At 32.0% G+C, this 24,304-nt stretch overlaps 1 pseudogene; it reads left to right on the forward strand.

Moving 5' to 3' along the window:
* The first annotated feature begins 12,105 nt into the window (after window positions 1-12,105).
* LOC142635687 (uncharacterized) lies at window positions 12,106-22,702 on the forward strand (annotated as a pseudogene).
* Window positions 22,703-24,304: the final 1,602 nt, after the last annotated feature.

Raw genomic sequence — 24,304 nt, forward strand, 5'->3', positions numbered from 1 at the left:
AAAAATACGATCAAGTAAACATGATGTGAAACATATGAGTAACTTGATCATATACCAAAACAATCATATAGAAATGACTACAATGATCACATAGCAAAGAAAATGATCATCCGAATATTCAACCATTAAAGCACAAAGACATAGGATATATGCATGTCCAACACACAACTAATGCAAAACACCAAAATATTTGCATTAAGGATACAAGATCCAACAAGGGCACAAGAATACACAACCAATACAAAACACAAAAGGTATTTGCATTAAAGATACAAGATCCAACAAGGGCACAAGTGTGTTCCAACACATAAACACGATGCAATGAGAGAAACAAAGCATAGATACTAAAAGTAACTCAAAGCACCATAAAACAACGAGAAAACAAGCATAATGTAAAGCAAACAAAACAATGTTTTCTCAAAAAGGTTGTCTTCTCCCCCTTGGTATATGCATCTCCCCCTTGGTATATGCATCTCCCTTATAGCTTTCTCCCCATACAAATGTACACGAGGTAGAATTTATGCCCCTAAGAATGTGCACATAAGACATATAGAAATGACAAAACACACCGATATACTCTCCGGTATACACTCCCCATTTTTGTCACGAATAGACAAATGAATCAAGAGGAAGGAGGGAAAGAAAAGAAGATATAAACAAGGGTAAAAGATGACGCATGAGGGATGCAAGATGAATATGAAAATGAAGCTCAAACAAAAGATAAAACATCTTAAAGACACAATGCTACAAAGCATAAAGTAAACATGACATGCTAAGGATGTGGAACAAGATATAGACCTAGGCATGACATAGACACAAAAGCATGTTATATGAGTTAAAAGGTTTAAAAAGACTTAACTAGCATGAGTGAATGCAAAACATTTCAAGTGTTAGAGTGTGTGCAGCAAAGGTGCATCTAGTGTGCATGTGAGATGCATGACCAATGCATGAATAAGTACTCATAGGGCAAAGTGTATAAAACACACCACCAATGATCAAAACATGAATAATTATGGTGATCTCCAAAAATTGGTACTCATCGGAGTCCAAAACAACGAGAAAATGTCACTTGGGAACTTTATCAAACACTTAGAGTGCACATACTAAACATGTATGTTAAACAATGCAAGAACATATGAAAATCTTGCCTAAATACATGTTATTTTTGCCATAAGGGGCCAATATCTTAATCAAATCATCATTTAAAACAAAGCTCAATAAAAAAGATTGACAAAAATTTAGGTTTTCCAACTCCCATTTGAGAAAATCCCAACTATGAACATAAAACCTCCAAAAACATAATCTAAAGATCAAAATTGATGAAAAGAGTTAAAGATTACCTTAGAGATGTTTATGGAATGTAAAACACTTGAAATTAGTTGGGTTTTGATGTTGAAGCATTAAAACTGGGGTTTGGGAGAGGATGAGAGAAGTTTAAAACAAATGACCCACGAAATGCCCTTTAAAAGCTGATCTAGCAATTTTTGTGGGAAGTTTCGCTGGTTACATACCCGCAAAATTTCGCTAGTATCTCGCTGGTATTTTGCTAGTAAGCTTTACTTGAGAAATAGTCATGAAACAGTCGCGAAACTCTTTGTCCAAATCTGAATAACTTGAGAATTGGACCCTTTAACTCGTAACTGAACTTACACATGAAATAAGTCACAAAAACACCTAGAAAACATGTTTTTCACACAAAAACAACTTGGAAAACTTTGAAAAACATGAGTGATACAAATTACTTCCAAAAGCAAACAAAAAGAACAAAAATCTTTTGATTTGATCCACATATGGTTGAGCGCACACACATCACATTTGAACATGTACAATCACACAAATGAAATAAACATTCATTAAACATTAGACTTGTGTGTTGTGTGTGTGTATCAAATGTGGAATAGTCCTTAGTTTAAAGTAAAATTTCAATGATCAATTCAATCAAGTCATACACAACTAGTACTAAGACAAGTGGACTATCTCAATTATAGAAATGAACATATATGATCTCTCACAAGAAAATGATTACATTTCTTTGAAGCTTTTCATTTGGCTTCTTTAAAAATCATAATATTTGATCATTTTTGAACAAAATACATCTCATTTTAAGATCGATGCCTGAACTGTTTGATATTTCAAGTTTGAATGAGCCTTTGGTTTTTTGAGGCATCATACATTTCAATACAAGTTGCTTTTTATTTTTCCTAGTCAAATAACAGTATGTACGATGGCTTTTGCAGCTCAATATCTCTTTTCATTTTGAGATTTACATTTGATGAGCTCTTTAAGAAAAAACATAAAAACGTGGGAAAAAATATAGGCACAAGTCTATGCATATATCAAGACTAACAAGACTATTGACTAATCATTCATGATAAGCTTGAAGATCGATTTACAACAATAACACATGGATTTCAAGATTTTTCCACAAACATAGATGTGCATACAAAACAAGCTAGGCTTGAAAATGCACTACGCCATTAGTACGAAAGTACTAGGCCAAACTCACATGTGATATACACAACACAAGCGATCAAACTTTTTGAAGATTTTTCAATTTTTATGTGTTTTTTTGGATTTTTACTCACACAAAACAATAGCATAAAACTAAGATCAAATGCAAAAACAACAAAAACAATGCATATAAAGAAATGCAAGATGCACAAATGCATGACAATGAAGCATCTAATGCATGTAGGGTCCTACAAGGATCGAAAGAATTAGATCAAGGACCAAAAGAGCATAAGCTCAACCATAGGAACCCTTCCTTATCCGAACAAAATGATTGTTTGGAATAAGTGTCTCATGAGAAGTGAGATGAGGGTTAGAAGAATGAGAGCCGGAGATGCACATAGACAAAGAGGTAAGAATATCAACAAAAAAAATTTCAACAACTTACCATTTTCCCCCAAAACTAGTTTAGCTTTCATAGCATAACTTCCAAGACGCTCAAGTTTCTCTTTTCTTTTGATTCTTTTAAGAGCTTGAAACTTAGAGAAATGTGGTCTAAGATGACCAAAGGCACCACAATTGTGACAAACAATGGGTTTAGGTCCACTAGGCTTTTTAGGGAGGGATCTAGCAACATGGTTTTGTTCTCTCTTCAACTTGGGACATTGATGTCTTATATGAGCAATCACACCACAATGGTGGCAAGTTGGAACAAACTTAGATCCTTTCGAAACCTTAGATTGAGACCTAAACAGAGGCTTTGGCTTAAGAGTCTTTCTCTCTACCTTTTGATTTCTTTTGTGTGGAGGAATGTACACCGATTTGTCCTTTGAGGTAGAACACACAATAGGCACAAAATCGGGTACCACAACATGATTGCAACAAATGTTTTCATCATTTTCAACACTCGGTTCAGCAATCAAACACTTGGCATGCATCTTAAGAGATTCATTTTCACATTTAAGATCATCAACTAGTTTGTCAGACAGAACAAGTTTAGCATCCAAGTTCATATTCAAACATTCAAACTCTTTTAGTTTTTCAAGAGAATTTTCAGAAAGTTTCTTATACTTTTCAACCAATTTATTGGATTCATTGAACTTAGCAATCAAATCATTCTTTTCACTAGTAAACTTGCTCAAATTCTCATGAAACTTCTTAACTTTTTTCTTCAAGAGTTTGACATTTGAAATATCAACAACAACACCAAAAGATTCATGTAATATGTCATCACAAGTATGAGGATTAACACTTATAGAGGCATTTTCACAAATACATGGCATGTTACAATCAACAACATCCATAAAAGTATACAAAACACTATCCATGGCAAAACACACAAAGGGGTCAAGGATTCCACTTAGGTAATGAAACCAAAACAAGTGTACCTGCTCTGATACCAATTGAAAGCTCGAATTTGTGTTAAAAACACAAGAGCTGCTTAGACCATAAATTATAAGATTACGACTCGGTTAATTTTACTCTAACTTAAATTAAGTGTGGAATAAAGTAAATGCGAGCGAACAAACACAACAACTACTCTAAGCCATATTCATTAAAGTACAACAGTAAAATGAAATCTAAAAAAGTAGGGAAGAGAGACGCAAACACAAGATAACACTCCGATGTGTTATCGAAGAGGAAACTAAAGAACTCGGCGAAAAACCTCTTCACCACCCTCCACTAGACAATAAGTTGGGATACACGAATAGCAAGAGACCCTCCAAGCCTAATCTACCCAATGTACCTAAGCCCTCCAAGCTTCTACTCCAACAAGGCTTCTCGGAATCGTGTCATGTCTAGCTTTCCAGATCCTGCAATACGTCTAATTGCATCCGCCAAGCCTTACCAACTTCTTTTGGAAAATCCCCAAAGCTTTCCATATTCCAAAACACTCTCTACACTCTAAAAAGGTGTGGGTTGTGTTTGGGTATAAATCTCCTCTCAAGATATGACAATGGAAAAGAGAATGAGAAAGGGCTAGGATGATTTCTCACTAAGGATTAGTAGCTCTCTTTCTAAAATATGGGTATGTATTGTAGAAAACCTATATAGAGTTTTTCTCTTTGAATGACCTCCTTACACATTTGTGGGTAATGAGGGTATATATGGCATGGGTGATGGGTAAAAAAGTTACACTTAAAAAAACTCCAGGCAGAGAGTTTCACGAGTATCTCGCGGGAAGATTTTACCCGTGAGACACTTGCGAAATCCCCCAGGCTAACACGACTCTTTAGCTTCCAGCATGTGCTTCTCACGTGGCTCTTTCGCAGGAACCCTTCTCGTGAACTTCCCGTGAGCTAGTCGCGAAATGCACTGATCTTCAATTAAGCTTGAGTCTTCACCAACTTATACTGAACCAATACAATAAAATCCCACAAAAATACAAGGAAACAAATTTATGCAATTACAACACTTTTTGTTATGGAATAAAGCCAACATAAAACATAGTTGTAAATCACAACTTTACAATATGGTTTCATATGTGAAATGAATTTGGTATTTTTATAAATCTAATATGTATATCCTTCCTCTCAATCACAACATATGGATCTTAAATGACTATAGAGCCTACATTATACAAGTAAGATAATGTATAGATTCTTGAGATAATTGTTGATGTGGGAGACCTACAAGGACGTCACCTTTTATTTGAGTGGAATGTGTAGTGTATTGATTGACCAAGAGTTGACACGTTTAAAAGTTATGTCCTTACAATTATCTGTGAGAGACCATGCTCCCGGCCCCCTTTTTATGTGTTGGGCCAAACCCACATGAATGAGTAGAGTCGTGTTATTATCTCTCAAAATGGAGGTTCAACTAGTTATATTTTTCCTTTTAGATTAAGGATTTTATAATGGAGTCGCCACTTATTTAATTATTGGAAAAAATAAGAAAACTAAAATGAAAAATTCCTCATTATATTAATTTTGAATTTGAATTTACATTGATCATAGGAAATTACATGGTTTTGGTCCTAGGTACAATCTAAGATAAATTACATGGCTTTGTTTCCTAGTTACAATCTAGAAATTGAAAATTACATGGATAAGCATTGGATCTACTAAGCATTGGATCCACTAACCCTTGATCTAAGCTCATGGGCTATGTTACAAGGTGGGAAGGTGTTAGGCACCCACCTTGGCCGGTGAAACCGGTCTTCTAGACTATGATGGCCAACATTCATATCACACCATCCAATATGTTATCAACCAATTTATATGTTAAATTCAATGTTTATGCATGTGATAAACTCTAATTCAATTTATTAAACATTGCATTTGGATTGAAAAATAAATTCTAGTGAATGTGTGTGGATGGTAATATCCTAGATTCAAGAATTTAAAAAAAATTATGAAACAAACATGTTTTTTCATATTTTTGATGTGGATTTAAGATTAAAACTAGTGTTATGCATAAACATGTGAGGAACAACCAAGAACATGTGAAGAATGCATAAGAACAATTAAGAACATTCAAACATATTCAAGGGAATTTAAATAATTACTATCATACTTTAATCTTAAATTATCATCATGGCAACATAAAAAGCCAATTAGGGAAGAGGATTATACCTTCATGCAAGATCCATATGGTGGGGGAGGAGACTCTTGATAGAGGACCTAAGGGTGGAGGAAAAGAAGAGCTAGGAGAGGAAGAGTGAGTCTCACTCAATACCTTGAGTTTCAGAAAGACCACAATATGATAAGACTACTCAACTTCACTAGAACTCAAGAGAGGAGAAGAGAGGGGTTTTTTTTTTTTTTTTTTATAGAATTGAGGAGAGTAGGGGTTTATATAGTAGTTGTGGAAAAAATATGAATGAAAGGTCATTTAATGAAGGTTGACAAGGAATCACGAACTTGGACCTTATTTTAGCCTTTGGGAAAATTGGGTGCATTAAATTTAGAGATTGGTGGGAGTGAGGAGTAATCAAAATTCAGTTTTTCCGTTGCAACTATAACAACTTGTAGAGCCAAATTCAAAAATTCATATCTTACTCAATTCTGATTAGAATTTTCTCATTCTTGTGCTCAAATTGAAGCCCCAGATGTCTAGTTTCTAGGAATATTAACCTCATTCATAGATTCAAATTATTCTGAGAGATATCAACAAAATGGTGAGCAAATGTCATTTGTTAGAAAACAATTTCAGTACAATTAACATTAATAGGTCCCAAATTAGTTTCCAATTACCATTAATAGGCTCCAATCACTCCCATTTTAGACTTAATTAGTTCCAAATTTACCTAATTAAAATATAATTGCACAAATTACTCATTGAATAATTAATGTTTAACTATTTAGTTAATTAGGTGTGTGCAACCTTACCATAAAATGTAGTCCTAACCAATCAAATTAGGACACATCATTAATCTTCAATTAATTATAATTATAACCAATTGGAATCAATTGTTTATAATCACATATAGTCGGACTCAATTTGTAATAGTGCATATCGGCCATTAAAACTTGATTTGATGATAACTTTCAATCTGATGGTTCGATTAGGGTTTATGACCAGTCAATTTGATCGTTACAACATCAAGATTATTTTGGTGAAATGAGATTAAGGATCCAATAACCAGAATCAAGATGCATCTTTCCAAGGCGAAATTAACCTTTTACCCTCCATTTAAGGTTAAATATGAGTTGCAAAATGAGGTGTCAATATTATCACTTGATATATATGAGCAATTGTAAAAAATGATTCAAAGTGTTGTTGTCATTTTTTGAAAGATTCTCATACAAACATATATACACCATCTAAAAAAGTAATTTGTTGCAAAATATCCCCCCCCCTCCCCTCTGAAACTATCACCTTATTACACAGTGTAAGTCCTTTTTTTGAAATTATATATTGTGGAGTTCAATATATATTTATTGGCTGAGCAAATAATAAAGGAACAACAAATACACAATTCAAAATAAACAATTATGATTATGAATGCCTCAAAGAATGTTATCTTTTATTTGATTAAGTCAAGCGTTAGAGTACATTTGGTCCTACCCTTGTGAGGATACTTTACATGACCCAATAAGCCTCAAAGATCACAGACTTGACTAATCCTCTTTTGGATTCTCAAGACTTATGAAATTTAAGTCCCTTGAATCTGAGTGGCTCCTCAAATATCTGGACACAAGACCTTCTTCAATGTTTCTCTTCTTTTAATGAACTTAATACTTAAGAAAAAAAAAACCTAAAACCCTCTTCTTGTATTTCTCTCTTAGTCACTTGTGCATCTAAATCCCCCTTTTATCTTCCTATCATCTCCCTTTTATACTACTTTTGGAGGGCCTTTCAAATTACTGCTTTCTCCCTTTGTCCTTCTGGGTACTAGAGCTTGTCCCCTTTGTCCGAGATGTTGGTGGTTAGTCATTTCCTTATTTCTTCTTATTTTGCTCTTCTGGGAACTTGTACTTGAAAGTTCATTCACTAACTTTGTACTCGCAGAAGCTCCTTCCTTAGGGTAATCCTAGATTCTCTTTTGAGGTCAATGCTCCCTAATCTTCTTCTAAGGCCTTAAAAGGACATTTCAAGGGTATTGGGACCTTGATGTTTACTCCATGTCCTTTGCCTCGCCTGAGTTCCCTTGGTTCCTTCACCAGGTCTCGATCTTGAAGCCATCATTTGCCCTTATCACTTCTTTTTGCATCTAGGAGCTTGACTTCGACATGACTTTCCACAGTTTCTTTTCCCCTTTGAAATGAGCATGGCTTGTTCTCAAACCAACCTTTGAGCTGTCCATGTCCTACTTAGCACCATTTAGACTTTCCTAAGGAATCTGATAATAGCTTAATTTTGCATATTTATATCATTATTAGAAAGAATTATCATACTTATTTTGAGTTAATTCATGCATTTTATAGTTGGTTTTGGAATAATGCTGAATAATCAATTTTGTGCTTAATAGAATTTTAATGTGTGAATTTGTCTTTTGTAGGATAAAAATTAAATAAGTGGATTTGTGCAAAGAAGAAAGATAATGAACTTTACTTTTACAAGGCCATAATGAAGTCAAAAATAGGTCAACCCAATCAAATTCAAGTCCAATTGGAGCAAGGAATCAAAGGAAATTTACACCAAATCCAAGTCCAATTTGGATTAGGATTCTAGCCTGTGCACCAGTTAGTATTTGGAGCATAACTTTCGACTCAGATGTCAAATCGAGATGATTCAAGATGGGCTGGAAATATAACCCAAAGGGCTACAACTTTATAGTTTAACAAAAGTCTAAATTCTGATATTAAATGAACCAAAAACGTCAGTTAATTTAAGCCTAAAAACTTGGGATTTTCTCCAACCTAGAATTCAACTTGTAATAGGATTCCTTGACCTATTTAAAGGCTCTTTAGGGAAAATTCAGGAGGGAGCTGTTGTAGAACATAATTTATGTTTTCTTAAAGTTTATTTACAGTTTTTAGAGTTTTATTTGTGTTCTGGCTTGCTAGAAGCCTTACCCAACCGTTTATTGGTATGTTCTTAACAATTATTTATTGGTTTTAATGTGTATGTTATTTATGTTTTTAATTGATTTAATCATCTAAAAAAGCATTTAGTTCTGTATAATTCTATGATTTATCATAGACTCCGGGCACGTTAAATGCTTAGTATTCCTGACGAACTAATTCACTAGTTTTGTTTTGCCTAAAATCAATCAATTTCAAGAAATTACCTTAAAAAATTAATTCTTAAGTTTTTATTGTTAAATCATCCAACTAAGATCATCCTTCATATGAATTTTAGTTGAGTTATAAAATAAATTTTGTTAATACTACCATTAGATGTGTTGTGTGTGGATCCCTAAACCTTAGCACCTTAATATATTGTTATTTTCTCTCAATTTAAATTACTTTTACTAAATCATCAAAAATATCTTCAATTAAACTTTATTATTTTAGTTTTATTCTCTTGTGGTTTGCTAATCAATCTCATTTTCCCTGTGGATTCGACCTTGGACTTACTGAGTTATTACTTCGCAACGATCCTGCACCTGTGGGCATTAATTAAGTCTCAGCAATTTTTTTGCACCGTTTCCGGGGATTAAGCGATTAGAGAAGCGTTCCACTTCATTTGGAGAAGTTTTTTGCATTAAATTTCTTCACATATTTGGTAATATCTCTCCAACTCTTTCCTTTTTAAGTAATTTAGTTTTCCATTAGAGTTTTTCTTTTATTTTTTACTTCTTTTTATTGTTAAAGGTATTTCTTTTCTTTTCTTTTTCTTTTTCTTTCTTGCTTTACTATTGCATGCGTGTTTGGTGTCGTGATAGTGATAATCGCTTGGTTAGAATTGAGTCTAATAATTTGTTTGGCAATTTATCTGACTCTTTCAAACAATCTCACACACTTGATATCATGGCGGACTTAGAGAGTAATCATGGTGATGAGAATAATTTAAGTAATGAAAACTTCCATGCTCACCAACCCATTAGAACTCTTATGGATTATTTGCAACCTACTAGGAGTGGTGCAGCATCATGCATCATTTTTCTAACTAATGCAAATAATTTTAATTTTAAGTCCGGTATGATTTCATTACTTCCTAAATTTCATGGCTTAGTTTCTAAAAATCCTTACCTACACTTTAGAATTTGAGGAGTTATGTTCTACCTTCCATGACCAATCATGTAATGAAGAGACCATTAGGTTGAAGTTGTTCCCTTTTTCTCTTAAAGACAAGGCAAAAACTTGGCTTAATTCTTTGAGGCCTAGGTTAATTGGTACTTGGCAACAGATGCAAACTCAAATTTTAAAGAATTTTTTTCCAATTCATAGGACTAATGCACTTAAAAGACAAATAATGAATTTTCACAAAAAGATAATGAGACATTTTATCAATGTTGGGAAAGATTTAAAGATTTGCTTAATGTTTGTCCATGTCATGCCTATGAAACTTGGTGTATAATTAGTTTTTCTATGAAAGTTTAACTCCAAATATGTGCCAATTTGTAGAGATGATGTGCAATGGAGAGTTTTTTAATAAAGATCCTGATGAGGCTTTTGATTATTTTGATCTCTTAGCTGAGAATGCCCAATCTTGGGATACCACTAATACCTCAAATAGGTCTAGAGCATCCACGAACCCCTCTGGGGGTGGTAAGTACCAACTTAGGGAAGATGATGGCATTAGTGCTATGGTCGCTAGTTTAAATAGGAAGCTTGAAACCATGAAATTAAGGAAGGTCAATGGAATCAATACTGTTCCTAAAATTGATGAAATTTGTGTTGGAATAATCATGGTTTGTGTCTCATACAAAACATACATAGCGAAAAATTTAACAGATCTACTTCATTCGCAATTGATAACATGTACGATATAAATTTCAGAATTCAAGAATAAGAAAGCGTACCTTGGTGTGGTGAATTTCGAAAACAAAAATTGGAAGCACTTGAGAATACTTTTAATCTTCACTCCAATTCCACTTTATGCCCAAGAAGTGTGATCTCTCAATCAGTTTCTAAGGGAGAATAATAAAATGTCTCGCACTCACATACACACTATATTACAATAGTGTGTCTTACACACCCATAAATTATGTTTGTTTCTCCCTTAATATCTAAATGATTATCTAATTGGGCTGGAATTTTAGGCCTTTCTAATTGGGTTTAAGTATGTGGCTTGGAGTGGGACCAAAAGGGACCAATAAGAAACTAGCTCCAGTGGGCTTTGGGTTTTTCTGTCAACTCCTGACATGTCTAAAGTTACCATTAACCATATTTAATACCACTATATAAATATAGTTGCACTCAAGGCCTTATTTATAAATTATATTCCAAGATTTTATTATACATGCAACCGTTTCATAAAATATTCGTAGTAATACAAAGTTATGAATGTAGATTGCCACTTTGTAAATTACTACATCTTAATTCCTTGAGTACCCGGTTTAATCATTTATGTTATTCATCATATATTTATGAAATCCAATTCCATAAATATATACTTTAATGACTCCTTACTAAAGTAGTTAGGCCTAACACTCTAAATAACCAAACCCATTAAACTTATCTCAAGAGAATATTTTATATCTCCGTTAAAAGACTATGAATTTTATCTTGAGAATATATGTTCCATCAACATTAAATGTGGCTGCCCAACATACTGAGATTTTGATCATAACTTTAGATCTCACTCCTGATATATCAAAAAAACATACACTTCATGATCAAGTCCATTATCCTCTCAGGATTAAGAGTTCATGTAAATAGAAGTCGTGAGTTTATTATTCATTTGACAGTCGTTAGGAGAATAATAGATCTCACAACAGTGCAGTTCAATATGTCTTAACTTTTAAAACATATCAACATACCAACTAGAAATCTCCATTTCCATGATCAAGATAAATTATCTTAGTTGATATGTTATAGTCTTCGGAGATGAAATGCCCAATTTCATTACCGACTACGAACTATAATTCTGAGTTTACAAAGAACTTGTGATTTATATCTTCTGTAACTAAATCACATATTATGCATCTCATGGACTATATGATAATGTCCAATATTCATATTACCATTATTTTAGATAATAATAAAACAATTTTATTAATCACAACATAATGTCATACATAATGTTATACATAGTGTCATCCATAGCATCATAAAATAGGGTTTAAGGGCACACATCCAAACAGTTTGTAGAATTTGTGAGACCATGGAACACCCTACCAATGAATGCCCTACAATTCCAACTTTTAAAGAGGTGTTGCATGATCAAGCAAATGCTATGAACATAGTGAAAAAATCATACCATTCCCCCTATTTAGAGACATACAATTCAGGGTGGAGGAATCACCCAAATTTTAGTTGGAGGAATGATAATGTGGTTGCACCTCCTACACATGGTTCTTCAAATTTTGTTCCATATAATCTCCCTCCAAAGAAGAGTCTTGGGGACACTTTGCAACAATTCATGCAAACTCAATCCACCATTAATAATCAGAACTCACAAGCCATAAATGACATTAGGAGCACTCTCACTAAATTGACCACATCCATGAACACAATAGAAAAGGGTAAGTTTCCATCTCAACCACAGCCAAACCCCCAAGGTCAATTTTGTGTTGATGATTGTAGTCTCTCTGAAAATAAAGTGAGTCAAGCTAAATCTGTAACTACTCTTCATAGTGGAAAAATCATTGAAAAAGATATTCCTAAAAGCAATACACAAAATGAATCTTCCAAAATAAAGAGTAGTGATGAGGTCCTTGAGCCTAAATCTAATGAAATTGAAAGGTGTCCTATCCCTACTCCCTTTCCCCAAAGGTTGATTTCCCCTCAAAAAGTGAATCAAAATTTTGAAATCCTTGAAGTGCTTAAGCAAGTTAAAGAGAACATTCCTCTTTTGGATGCCATAAAGCAAATTCCATCATGTGCTAAATTTTTGAAAGATTTGTGTACTGTTAAGCATAAGCTTAATGTACATAAGAAGGCATTTTTGACTGAACACATTAGTGCAATTATTCAAAACAATAGACCTCCAAAGTTTAAAGATCCAAATTGTCCCACTATTTCATGTGTGATAGGTAATTCAAAAATAGAGAAAGCTTTTCTTGATCTTGGGGCAAGTGTGAATCTTTTGCCATATTTAGTGTATGAGCAATTAGGTCTAGGCGAGTTAAAACTCACTTTCATAATTTTATAACTTGTCGATCGATCTATGATTGTTCCTAGGGGTGTTATTGAGGATGTTTTGGTTCAAGTAGACAAATTTTATTTTCCTATTGACTTTATTATTTTGGATATGCATCCTGTTCCTAATGCTAATTTTCAAATATCTGTGATTTTAGGACGCCCATTTCTTGCAACTTCTAATGCATTAATTAATTGTAGAAGTGGAGTCTTAAAATTATCTTTTGGGAATATGACCCTTGAGCTTAATATTTTTAATACTTGTAAGCAACCTAGGGATGAAGAGAATGTGCATGAAGTTGACTTAATTGAAACACTTGTTCAAGAACAATTCAACAAAACATGTTTTTCAAATCCATTAGAAGCTTGTCTTGTCAATTCATGTGATTTTAATTTTGATGAAAATTCCGAAATTGCCTACATTCACTGTCGTTTGGAATCTGCACAGGAATTGGAAGCGAACAATTGGAAATTGAAATATGAGGAGTTGCCGCCTTGTGAGATAAAGTTATTGTCATCCAGTGAGCAAGTACCAAAATTGGAGTTGAAGCCCTTGCCCATTGAACTCAAGTATGCTTTTCTAGGAACCAATGAGATTTTTCTTGTGGTAATATCTTCTAAACTTGACTCTTCGCAAGAAGGTAAGTTATTAAATGTTTTGAGAAAACATAAGAGTGCCATAGGATGGAACATAGCTAACATTAGAGGAATTATCCCATTGGTTTGTACTCACAAGATTTATTTAGAGGACAATGCTAAACCATTGTGGAGGATGCCATTTGGTTTATGTAATGCACCTGCCACTTTTCAAAGATGCATGATAAGTATTTTTAGTGACATGGTAGAGCACTATTTAGAGATTTTCATGGATTATTTTTTTGTGTTTGGTGACTCTTTGGATGAATGTCTTTCTAATTTGCAAAAAGTCTTAGCTAGGTGTGACGAAAAGAATTTACTATTAAATTGGGAAAAGTGTCATTTCATGGTCACAAAAGGGATTGTATTAGGCCGCATTGTTTCTTCAAATGGCATAGAGGTGGATAAAGCAAAAATTGAGTTGCTAATTTACCTACACCTAAGACTGTTAAAGATGTGAGATCATTCCTAGGACATGTTGGATTTTATAGGAGGTTCATAAAAGATTTTAGTTTCAAATCTAGACCTATGTGTAACCTCCTAACAAATGACTCTCCCTTTGAATGGACCCAAGTTTGCCAAGAAGCTTTTGATAAGCTAAAAAACATGCTTACCACTACACTTATCATGCAACCACCAAATTGGACTTTACCTTTGAAATTATGTGTGATGCAAGTGATTATGAGATTGGAGTAGTTTTCGGGCAAAGAAAGGATAAAAAATCTCATGTAAAATATTATGCAAGTAAGACTTTGAATAAAGCTCAAATGAGTTATTCCACAACTAAAAAAGAGTTACTTGCTGTGGTATTTGCCATAGATAAATTCTGCTCATATATTCTTGGCTCTCTTGTTGTTGTTTTCACCGACCATGCAGCTTTAAAATATCTTCTTTCAAAGAAGTATGTAAAGCCAAGGTTGATTAGATGAATTCTTCTACTACAAGAATTTAATATCACCATCAAAGATAAAAAGGGAGTAGAAAATGTGGTGGCCGACCATTTGTCACGCCTCACTTTTAATGAATCTATGGATGCATTGCCCATTAGGGATTCATTCCCTGATGAACAATTGTTTTCCATCTCTACTTTGCCTTGGTATGTTGATATTGTCAATTTTCTTGTCACAGGCCAAACACCAGCTCACTGGAGTGCTCAAGATAAGAAACACTTCATGGTTGAGGTGGTAGCATTTTTTTTTTGTTCATTTATGTTCATCTCTTCAAGGTACTCTCTGTTATCTCTACTCTTTATTGTTTTTCCTTGTTAACATTGAGGACAATGTAAGTTTTAGGTTGGGGCGAGGAACTTGAGATGATTTGCATTTGGTTTTATTTTATGTTAATTTTTTTTTTTGGTTGCTTTTAGTCATTTTTGTTTTTGTTTTTAGTCCAATTTTCAACCAAAAGAAAAGAAAAAGTGTTGCTTTAGCAAGAGTTTTAAGTCAAAGTTCTTTATGCTACTTCTACCTAAAGAATTTTACTGTATTTAATGCTCAACTATTATGAACATGCACTTTAGCAAGAGTTTTAAGTCAAAGTTTTTAGAGGATTATTTTCTTTTGATCTCATTTTTCATTTGGAAGCACATAACTTTGTTGTTGCTTAGTCTCATTATTATTTGATTTGGTCGAATGCTAAGAATTTATCAATTTTATGTCACACTTGAATATGTTAAAGTCATGGATTTTGAAGAACTATCCCAATCCTTAAAGAGATGATTTAAGGCCATCTTTGTTAATTTTAAGCCTTTATTATTTTCTTTCTTGATACATTACTGCTAGTCACCCATTTGAGCCATAATTTTAACCATTCTTTCTCAAACCCTTTCCTAAAGTGTTCCAAGAATGAAAGCAATCAAATTGTCTTAATGTGGTAATTTGTGGTGAAATAGTTGGAAGAAAAGGACTAACTCAAAAAAAGAAGAAGTCATAAACAGGAAAGGAAAAATGTTGATAAAAAAAAGGAATGTGAAAGAAGAAGAAATAGAGAATGAATTTGTTGATGAAATTTTTAAGAAAAAAGAAAAAAAAAACTGAAAGTGCAATATTCAAGAAATTTGAGAGGATAAATCAATTGTCATATACTCAAAAGAAGTTGTCTCTCTAATTATTCTTGGAAACACTTTTTATTTTTACCTATACCCTTTTATAAATTCGTCCTCTTTACCTTACATTACATCCCAATGAAAGTCCTATTTGATCTTAAGGAAGGTATGGTTTGAATCTTGACATGACTAATCAATGTGTGTGGTGTAATATTTTTAGTGTTTGGCATCCTTTCATGAGACTATAAATGTCTTTTATTTTGCTTCACCGTTCTTCATCTTATTTATATGTGAAATATTAATCTTTGTTCTACATTATTCTGCTCACATATGTTTGAAAGTGTTACACCCTTTTCGGGGTGATTTTATTTGTTGAGTGTTAACAACTATGAGATTTGAGTTGAAGCATAACTCTAAATAGAAATTCAAGACATGTTTTATTTTAAGACTAAGGTTGTGTTTGTGTTGGCTAAACTATTCACATACTGAGTATTGATAGCATGTGGAATATCTTTGGTGGTTATTAGTGTTTTGATGTTTGATTAACTATTTCTACTAAAGTTTTATTTTTTTTTGGTTATTTTGTGTCTTTGTCTTGAGTAGCTTAAATTGCTAGGGACTAGCAATGAGCTGGTTGGGGAGTGTGATAATAACTTAATTTTGCATATTTATATCATTATTAGAAAGCATTATCATACTTATTTTGAGTTAATTATTGCATTTTATAGTTGGTTTTGGAATAATGTTGAATAATCAATTTTGTGCTTAATTAAATTATATTGCATGAATTTGTCTTTTGTAGGATAATGAAATTAAATAAGTGGATTTGTTCAAAGAAGAAAGATAATGGACTTTATTTTTACAAGGGCCATAATGAAGTATAAAAAAAAAAAAAGCCCAACCCAATTAAATTCGAGTCCAATTGGAGCAAGGAATTAAAGGAAATTTGCACCAAATCCAAGTCCAATTCGGATTAGGATTATAGCCTGCGCACCAATTAGTATTTGGAGCATAATTTTCGACTCAAATGTCCAATTGAGATGATTCAAGTTGGGCTGGAAAGCTAACTTAAAGGGATACATTTGTAGTTTACAAAAGTTCGAATTCTAAAGTTAAATGGGCCAAACATGTCGGTTAAGTGAAGCCTAAAAACATGAGATTTTCTCTAAACGAGAATTCAATTTGTAATAGGATTCCTTGACCTATTTAAAAACTCTTTAGGGCAAAATTCAGGAGGGAGCTTTTGTAGAAGATAATTTAGGTTTTCTTAAAGTTTCTTTACAGTTTATAGAGTTTTATTTGTGTTATGGCTTGCTAGAAGCCTTGCTAAGGCCAGGGGTGAAACTCAACCGTTTATTGATATGTTCATAACAATTATTTATTGGTTTTAATGCTTATGTTATTATGTTTTTGATTGATTTTCTCATCTAGAAAGTGTTTACTTTTATATAATTCTTTGATTTATCGTAGATTCTAGGCATGTTAAATACTTAGTATTCCCTGCAAACTAATTCACTACTTTTGTTTTGCCTAAAATCAATCAATTTCATGAAACTACCTTAGACAATTAATTCTTGAGTTTTTATTGTTAAATCATCCGACTAAGATCATCATTCGTATAAATTTTGGTTGAGTTATAAAATAAATATTGTTAAGACTACTAATAAATGTTTTGTGTGTGGATCCCTAAACCTTAGCACCTTAATATATTATTATTTTCTCTCAATTTAAATTACTTCTACTAAACCATCAAAAATCTCTTCAACTAAACTTTATTATTTATTTTTATTCTCTTGTGGTTTGCTAATCAATCACCTTTTCCATGTGGATTCGACCTCGGACTTACCGAATTATTACTTCGTGATGATCCTGCACTTGGAGCATTATTTAAGTCGCAACAGAATCCACTTCCTGGGAATGGAGAACCCATCTATAGCCTAAACTCGGGTCCTCTTCCTTCCTAGGCTTCTTTGGTTTTTTGTCTTTACTCATTGGGCTTTTGGGCCTTCATGGACCTTCTTATTTTTCATATGCTAGGCTTCCTCCAGTTAAGGCCCACACCTCTTTTTTCTGTCTCCATGGGCTGGGCTTCTTTGTCTTCAAGGGTTGCGTTCCTTGTCACATTCCAGACCTCAACACACAACTATCACTTTTTTTCATGCCTTCTTCATTTCTCATATGGTGGAGTGGAAACTTCCATCCTTTTGACACAGTATTTATTTAACATATTTGGATAGAATAATCAATTTAATTCATTTTGCCAAAATGATGAACTACATGCCCCAAAATTAAACTTTATGAACTAATTTGGCAATGGAAGTAGAAGTTAAAGGAAAAAAATGAATTTTACCTTTGTTTACACCACTAAATGGTTTTGTTTACAACAATCAACAACCCAAAAGTGAAATTAACTTGTATATATAATGGTTTTGGAGTATGAATTCTACCTCCCAAAAGGCAGTGTGAGGGATTGAAGAAGCACCCAAATCACGAGCTTTATACTTTAGAGAATGAGCAAAATTTAAGTCTGCACTTAGTTAAACAATTAATATGATTTCCAATTAAATTGAAGTATATGATTGTATTGACCAAAGAACAATTATTGAATTAAGTGTGTTCTTTCATGTATATGCATATGTTTATATTTATGTTTATAAAGCAAATTTTACTTTTAGAGTCATATCCTCATTCTGTCACTCGGAAAAAAAATAATGTCTCATATATCTTTGCTCTATAAATGATTAAAAACAATTAAAGATGTGACTCATTAGTAATTTGATGCATGTTGTAAAAACAAAGCAAGGAGATACAAAAATTCATCATAAGCTTAGGATGAATTAAATAAAGACTATCAATTTGTTACATGAATATTAGATTTGAACTTCATATCAATATAATTGATTGCTCCAATCCCTTAATTTACTCTAACCAATCTATTACTTGATTTTTGTCTTCAATTTGGGAAAGTAAAAACTTTCTAATATGTATGTTCATTTAATAGTTTTGAGGCACATACAAGACACATTATAAATCACCATTTAGCTATTCACTTTTTATTTTTATTAATTTTTTTACGCCGTTACAACTAGGCGCTTTCCTTGTAAGCAAAGTTGTGTAACATATTAACACTTACGCTAGTTTTACAGCTAGAAAGACAAGCACATCAAATCAAGCCGACAATGTGTTGCACATCGTGAGTTTTATAATAGTTCCTAGCGTTGTCAATATTAAGATTTACCCGGTTACATATCTTGACATTGACATCTTTACCAAAATTAAATTACTTTCCTTTTCAAGGTCTCGTATTCAAGATGTATGAGACATGTATAATATCCAGTCTTCATATGCAAGATCCAACTTTAAATCAAGGCCAATAATTAAGTCAAACCCGAGTTATTTTCTATTATCATTAAAAAAAAACGTGAATGAGAATGCAAGATGAAGACAATGATATATTTTTTGTTTTAAAATTGAAATTCTAAGACCAAAATTAATTATGTATAAACATATCATATTTTAGATGTATAAACATATATTATTTATTTCGTCTTCTTGGAATTCTTTAACATATAAAGACTTTTCCTTAGATTTATATTTTTTTTCTAAATCTAATATGTGCAAATGTGCATCTATTAGTTGTTATGTAACTTTTTATTTTTTGAAAATAAGTGCAGAAATTGTTGAATATTAATATACAAATTTTACATTTGTCAATTTAAACTATTAAATCAATATCAAAACTATATAATAAAAAAATTATTTTTATTTATAAAAAATGTTACAAGAAAAACTAGTTGGCAAAACAACATTAAAAAAATCTTTATTACTATCTTTCAAGACTCATTAAAATTTCTCTTCTTTATGAATTTTTGAGTATAAACAAATAAATTTTATGCCAATATGTTTGGAAAAATACACAATGCCTCATACATCTTATTCCAATAAATGATTAAATAAATTTAGAAATGTGACTCATTAGTAATTGACTAATTGGATGTAAGTTTTGAAAAACAAAGTAAGGAGGTACAAAAATTCATCTTAAGCTTAGGAAGAATATAATAAAGTGTTTTAGAAGTTGTGGGCACCCACATACAAATAATAATAATAACAATGCAAAAGGGGGAAAACAATTATAAAATTTATTCATTGAACATTATTTAATAGAAATTCAATATAATATTGGTCCACAGAGCCGTTTTGGACCATTCTTTTATATTTTTTTACTAATAAAAATAAATAATGGTACGGTACATTTTAGGACCAATGCTATCGACTTTTAACTATAACCAAAAATGGTGCCTCAATAGTCAATTTTTCAAAAAAAAAAAAAAACATTAAGTTGTGTTTGGATACTTAAATTTGGATTTGAATTTTAAAGTGATGGATTTAAAATTCCTTAATTCCAAATTTATAAATGTTAAAGTATGTCATTGATTTCTAAAATTTTATGGGTTTAAAAGTTAGTTCAAATTCAAGGATTTTAAATTTTAAAATCCTTGATTGATTTGTCAAATCCAAAATTTTGATTCTTTTTAAACTATTTAAATAAGATATTATTTTAATCATCCAAATTCAAATCCATGTGCGCAAATTTTGCCATCCAAAGACACCATAAAGGTTAAATTGCATAATTCATCAACATCATTTAAGATTTATTTAAAGATCATTCTTATACTTTAAAATATTTTACTTTACTCATACTTTCAAAACTATTTAAAAAAATGTCTTTATATATGGTCATTCGATGAATGTAATGATTACTTAAATCATTAGAGAGCATTGGAGAACAATGGAGAAAAAAAAGGGCTATTATGTAAGCTACAATGTTTAATAAACCCGTATTAGTCTAGTAGTTTTTAGACATCATGTAATTGAAGAGGTCCTCAATTCAAGTCTTTTAACCAAAACCTTAAGCAAGGACTTACGCAAGCTTTTAACAACCAAATCGAATAGAATACTAAAAAGGGGACTGATTCCATTCTTTGGTCTAAGTGAGGTCAAATTTGGTGTTGTCATAAGGTCTTGCCATGTGGCACTCTAAACTTCCATTTAGTCTTTTTAACCTTTTTTTCCATTGTAACCCGATAATTTATAGTAACTTATTTTTATTGTCACATATATGGGCTGAGGTTGACAATGACCAAACAATTGTAATCTTCTAAAAAAATAACTACATTCTCAAAGTAGATGAAAAGCCCAAGCCCATAAATATTGACCCAAATATGAATTTCCCACTAACATATAGCTAAAAGGCTACAACCTTTGGCCCACCCCAACTTTGAACCCCCACCAACGTGTAGCTCAAAGGCTACAATTTGAATTCCCCACCAACGTGTACCTCAAAGGCTAACCCACGCCAAGTTTGAACACCCCACCAACGTGTAGCACAAAGGCTAACCCACTCCAAGGCTGACCCACCCCACAATTCAATAGATGAAAGCCTAAATTTTTACACACAAACCCTCTTCTTCCTTCCCACCTATAGATGAAACCCAACCAAGAATTTCAATCACTTCCAATCTCTGTTTCTCTATACAAAAACTCTTCAACTTCAGAGAAAACAACGGTTTCCATTCCAGCTCAGTGATTATTTGTACACTCTTCAACTTCTAAAAAAACAACGATTTTCACTCCAACTCAATGATTATTTGAAGACATAAATGCAGGAGCTTAAAAGATTTTAGTGTTTAGTATTTTGGGCTTCAATGCAGCCACTTCCAACTAATTATACAATGCAATTAACACTAAGTAAATGCCACCTAATTTATGAAATTGAAGAGTTAGTTTCATTTAATGTTTGCTTTGCATGTTGTAAAATATGTTCTTTTATATATCTCCGTCTCCTTATGTCTCATTATGCCACTATAATTTCTCACAATTCATTTCAGAGAGGTATGTTTACTTTCTTAGTTTTATGTTCCTCTTAAATAGTTCATTTATTAATTTATTTTTGAATCCCAGAATACTATGTTCATTGTTATGCCACTATAATCTTACATCTCATTTCACATTCGTTGTTAATTTCATGTTTCTCTTCAATAGTTTGTTCATTGATTTGTTGTTTATTTAGTTTAGCCATCTTTGATGGAAGAGTTAGTTCCATTTAATGTTTGCTTTGCATGTTGTAAAATCTGTTCTTTTATATATCTCCATCTCTTTATGCCTCAAAACTTATGCCACTATAATTTCTCACAATTCATTTTAGAGAGGTATGTTTACTTTCTTAATTTTATGTTCCTCTTAAATAGTTCGATTGTTAATTTATTTTTGAATCCCAAAATACTATGTTCGTTGTTATGCCACTATAATCTTGCATCTCATTGCAAAATACTTTACTTCAAATACATGATTCAAATTGAAATTTTTGATTCAATTGATAAAACAACTTTTGTCATATTTGATCGAGATGCTAAGAAAATCCTAAATAAATCTACAAGAGATTTTGCTAAAAAAAAAAAACTGAGGTACAACTTATTTAAATTATTAAATTAGTGTAAAACTATTGATTATAATGTAAATTAAAATTCCTAATATGCAAATTGATATTGTAGAAGGAATCCCACTTGATCTTAAGAAAATTTTAGGAAGAAAATACATTTTTCTACTTTGCTTGAATGAATTCAATCTGAAGGATGGTTTTGAAAATTACACAATTGCTAAGATTTTTTATGCACCTTCAAATGAGAAAAAAGGTATGGAAGAAAGAAAAAAAAACACAAGCCAGTATGCTATATTTTTCTTTTGCTACACTATATTGATGTAAATAACATGCTCAAATTTAATATGAATGCAGATACCTATGCAAAATCTTACCCACAACAAATCTGCCAACACAAACTTTGTAAGATCCAGACAAGAATCTTCCAATGCCAATTCATCAATGATCAACACAAATGATGCAACAAAAGGAGAAAATGATAAAAGCTCACAAATTGAATAGATAAGGATAGAGCAAACATCAAACATTGAAGATGAAGAAACAGATGATGATAACATATACCTCAACATGCTTTACAAGCATCGACATACTACAAAAAACAAAGCATTCAAGAAACAAAAAAACAGCATTTCGCAATAAAGCTCTTATTACATTACAAAATAAATATCAATAATATGGACTGAATTAACATGCTTTTATCAACTTTTATTATACAATATTACTCTAAAGTTGATTCTTTTTTCTTGATTACTTCTTATGATAAACTACAAGAAGCAACAAAATAATTCTAATGAAAATGTGTCTACAATTTACAATTGTTACTTCATATGATAAACTCAGTACTAACAAAGTTTTATAATAAGTGCGTCTGTAATTTACCATTGTTACTTCTTATGATAAACTCAATACTAACAAATTTTTATAATACATATGCTATAATATATGTACAATATTCTTCATAAAAAATTGCATAAACCATTACAACATTATCCGTGTATCGCACGGGCAACTTACTAGTTATTTATAATTATGAAAATAAATAAAATAAATAATAATTTTATAACCAATAATATTTACTAAGCAAACATATTTTAATTTCTAACACAATGTTCATGTCATATATGTTGAACATTGCCTCAAATTCCTACTTATATTTGGTTTGGGTTTTTCCTTTAGGTGGAAGAAAAAGATTTTCCTTGATGTGGAAAACAATAATTCTCTTTGGCATAGAAAAAAAAATATGTTTTATTGAAGAGTAATGAGTATTCCTTAACTATCAAGGAATAAGATTTAAGCCTTGTATAAATAACTATTGTTGCAAAGGGGTCAGTGGCTTTTGACCAAGGTTCATCCCACATGGGGAGAGGAGAAGACTCAATTATGTTTTGAACATTTGTTTTCTTGGGCGTGTGAGAGAGTTATTGAGTGTGTTGGAGTTTTGAGATTGTGAGTTTGTATTTGTAAGAGATCTTGTTTATGTTGTTGAGGTTTTGAGTATTGTTTGTGTGAGTTATGCGTGTTGTGAGGTTTTGTAAGTTACATTGTAATTCATTTTGTTGATAGTGAATTTTTGGTTTGTGTTGCCCGTGAATTAATTAGGCATAGAGTTAACTGAACCACATTAAATATTATTGTCTTGTGAAAATGTTTATTTTCTTGTTCGTGTGAATGCACATTGCCAACCCTAAATCACAAGCTTTGATATAACACTATATTAAGGAAAAAAGAAAAAGAACCTAACCAAAACATATTAACATTACAAAAATTATAATCCTTTAACCATACAAATTGAAAACTAAATATCATAACATTAACAAATTCAAAGAATAATGAAACAACTTTTTTGGTGCAGGGTGCTCTAATAATATTCAAGCAATTCTTTTAGGGCCGCACATTTTGCTATAACTTACATATATGTCAATTTGTAATTGGATTATATTTCTTACACATGGATTCACCACTACCACTTGTGAAACATTATCCAATTACTAAAAACATGTGCAAGTTGTGTTGTGTGACAAAGTGTCCCTCAGACTTTTCCAACTTTGAGTGAACTGCTTAAAGCAACCCAAAATACTGTCTCCAAGCCAATAGCTTAGCAAC

This window comes from Castanea sativa, chromosome 5 (genome assembly GCF_040712315.1).
Source record: "Castanea sativa cultivar Marrone di Chiusa Pesio chromosome 5, ASM4071231v1".
Taxonomy (NCBI): Eukaryota; Viridiplantae; Streptophyta; class Magnoliopsida; order Fagales; family Fagaceae; genus Castanea; species Castanea sativa.